The sequence below is a fragment of the Saimiri boliviensis genome, chromosome X, assembly GCF_048565385.1.
Source record: "Saimiri boliviensis isolate mSaiBol1 chromosome X, mSaiBol1.pri, whole genome shotgun sequence".
In the NCBI taxonomy this organism is placed as follows: Eukaryota; Metazoa; Chordata; class Mammalia; order Primates; family Cebidae; genus Saimiri; species Saimiri boliviensis.
The window spans coordinates 67,380,619-67,384,228 of NC_133470.1; the positions used below are offsets into that span (position 1 = coordinate 67,380,619).

The window sequence follows — 3,610 nt, forward strand, 5'->3', positions numbered from 1 at the left end:
AAGTATAGCATTAGGAGAAATACTTAACGTAGATGACTGATTGATGAGGGCAACAAACTTCCATGGCACCTATATACCTATGTAACAAACCTCCACATTCTGCACATGTATCCCGGAACTTAAAGTATAATAAAGAATAATAATAACAACTGGTTTACTTCAAAAACATGGTAGACAGTTGATAGTACTATTGAAGCACATAAATTTAGAGAAGGTCAGGAAAGGAAAGACTACAACCCCATTACCAAGTTGGAGTGAAAGTTCTGAGCCAGGCCTCCGTTTTAGGCCAGGCTCCTCTGTTAAGCAGTTAAGCAGAGACAACCAAAAGATAAGAAAGCCTTGGCCACATCCCCTCAGGAGATAACCTGAACTGCTTACAAATAAGAAACAACTTGATGACTGGTTCCTGATGAGTCATTAGGAATGTCAGTTGGTTCTCTCTTCATTAGGTGACGTAACACCTTTCTGGAGAACAGACAGTAGTAGTCTGGACCTGGAGGCTGAGGGCCAACATCCAATAAAGGTTACCTTCTTGTCAGTAATGATCTTTTTTTTTTTTTTTTTTTTTTTTTTTTTTTTTTTCAACAGTAAGAAACGTGAAATCCAGGAAAGTCATTTAAAAAACCCCTTCTGGCTGTAACCTGAACGCATTTCCCAAGCCAGAGCGGGGGATGGAGATGACGCCTTCAACTTCAGTGGGCCTCTTGTTCAATAGGGAAGCAGCCAAAGAAGAAGCTGGTGTTCCTGGCCAGAGCTTATTTCTTTTTCTTTCCTAGAGCCTTATTTTCTTGATATTCTGTTGCTACATGTTTCAACTCTGGGAGGTCAAGAGGGAGTGTGGAAACTGGAGCAGTCTTCCTTGACAGCATCTGCTCCACGTCACACATCTCTTTCAGGATCTTGCTATTGGGAGTGGCACAGATGGTGTTAAAGAAGCTCAATTCTGGGGTCACCTTGGTAGGATCCTCCAGTTTGAAGGACCCTTCAGAATCCTAAGTCCATTCAACAGTGCCCAAGATATTCTTGCCTTGCTGTTGGTTCCAACACTTTGTGGGGTCACAGCTACAGTCCACACCACAGTCTGAATTTTGTTTCCTGCACCGACACTGCTTGTTCCCACACCAGTCCTTGCATGAACACCCTTGGATGTTCTTCCTGGACACCTTAACTATTTTGTTGTCTTCCATTCCTCATCATCCCCCTATCACCATCGCCATCACTATCACCATCCTCATGCTCATTCACAGAATGCTCTAAACAATATTTTAGATCCCTGATGTCCATGCTTTGCTCCAGGAACTTTAACATGAGAAGGTTTTGGCTTAGGTGGAACATATTCAAAAGAAGAGTCTGAAGATAGAAGGGTATCCTTAGGAAAATGTTTCTGTCGGCTGGCTACCTGGGGGAGGGTCAGTTCCTGCTTGATGATTTTATTCTCTTTGAGAAGCTGCTGATTTTGCTCACACAGTTCTCACATCTTCTCAAGTTCTTCATCCTGACACTTCAGTGTCCTCAGAAGCTGCTGTTACTTTTCACTGACAGATTCCTCAAACTGCTTCTCTGCCATTTGGCTTTGGTGCAGCTGGCCAAGAAGGTACAGTACCTTCTCTTTGTGTTATTTTGACCAGCTCAGCTTGTAACTCTGTCTCTGTCTCAGCAAAATGATTTTGTTCCTTAAACAGCATCTTCTGCATGTCAGCATAGCTGGCTTTTCTCTGTTTCAGGCTGCTTTCAAGTTTGCTGATCTGTATTTTGGAGGAGAACAGCTCTTTAATAAAATATTTTAGGGCACATTTTGCTTCCAGAATGGTGGCAATATTCTCCCAGTGTTGTTCTGGCTAGTCTTCGCTTTCTGCATTCAGCAGCTTCTGCTGTAGGTCAGCAGTCTGAGCATTCCTGAGTTCCATTTCAGTCTCTAGGCTTTCAATATGCTTTGTAATATAATCTTCTGACTCCGAAATTGACCACACACTTCAGTAAAGGAGAATGTATGAATCCAGAGTTTAGGAGGTGGATGCTCCCCAGATTCCTTTTATTCTTTGGGTTGAGCCACATCCTGAGCCAGGGTCTTTCCATCTTCAAGGAGGCCATTCAGGTGGCATTTGGCTTCCTTAATACTGACCATAACCTCAATTTTTTTTTCCAAGCCATTTCTTCACTCAAGCTGCAATGCTTTCCATTCCATGGCTCTGAATCTCCTTGTGTTTATCTGTGATTTGGAATCTCTGTAGGACACAAAGTCACCTTTTTTATCATCTACAAGAGCACTGATTACATTTTCCAAGTATAGGAGGCCTCAGTTAATATTATTACCCTTTTTTAGACGATCCCCTTCAGCCTTGATTTTCTTCTCTCTTTCTGATCCTGTGAGGTCTACAAGATGCAGTTTAGAGTGAAAGTTGCTATTTTTGTCACTTTTCTTTCTTGCTCTACGGAGATCGTAAAGATGGCATGAGATTGGGATGACTGAGAGTTCACAGCTGTGGAGGCCATATTCCTAGAGTTGTTGCCCTGCTCCAAATAGGAAATAGTATCCAAGGCAACTAAAACTGTCTTCTCAGTGAGTCCCACAATCTTTACGTCTTCCTTAGGAACTTCCCATATATTTCTTTGAGCTTTCTCATGAGATGGGCATCGAATATTCAAAATTTTTCACTGTAAATATCTAAGTAAGACACTTTCAGAGTAAATTCACTCTACCAATTTCTTTGAAGAGCAATTGTATTACCCTAAGAATAACCCCGACTGTTAGTTCATTCTCTTGCTCTGCAGTGTATGCACCTCCCGTTGAATAGGGTTTTTTTTCTTTTTTCTTTTTTCTTTTTTTTCCAGAGCAAGTCTGCCCATAGGCCAGGACCATTGCATTGTATCTTTTAAATACACCTTATATGAGTGATGCTACTGTTGTATTGAAGACGTTTTCCTGTTCATTACAGGTATCAAACACAAAATCATAGATGAAGAATTTATCAGTACAAACCACCACCTGAGACTCTCTGGGCACAAAGAAAAGGCACATCTGGCAGCCCTCGCTAATCTCTTTGGGCATCAAAGGGCAACAACTCAATGTCATGCTTACAGGAATTTCCTTCACCTCTTCCTTCATGATCCTATCTCAGGACTGCCTTGAAATAAATGTCTCTTCCTGGTTCTCCCCAGGTGTCCCCTTACTACAGTTTCTTCACACAGTCCGCTATTGATGGGCTTCTAGGTTATGTTTTTGCTATTGTGAATAGTGCTGCAATGAATATATGAGTGCATGTGTCTTTTTGGTAGAACAATATATATTCTAAAGGGGTGGCAGCTCACACCCGTAATCACAGTACATTAGGAGACTGAGGTGGGAGGATCCCTTGAGGTCCGGAGTTCAAGACCAGCCTAGCTCACATGGTGAAACCTTGTCTTTACTAAAAACACAAGAAAAATTAGCCAGGTGTGGTGGCATGCACCAGTAAACCCAGCTACGTGGGTGGCTGAGGCACAAGAATCCCTTGCACCTGGGAAGAAGAGGTTACAGTGAGCCAAGATTGTACCGCTGCACTCCTGTCTGGGTGGTGAAGTGAGACTGTGTCAGAAAGAAAGAGAAAGAAAGAAGAAAGGAAGGAAGGAA

At 42.3% G+C, this 3,610-nt stretch overlaps 1 pseudogene; it reads right to left on the reverse strand.

The window, feature by feature from the left end:
* Positions 1-692: 692 nt before the first annotated feature.
* LOC101043584 (chromosome-associated kinesin KIF4A-like) lies at positions 693-3,109 on the reverse strand (annotated as a pseudogene).
* Positions 3,110-3,610: the final 501 nt, after the last annotated feature.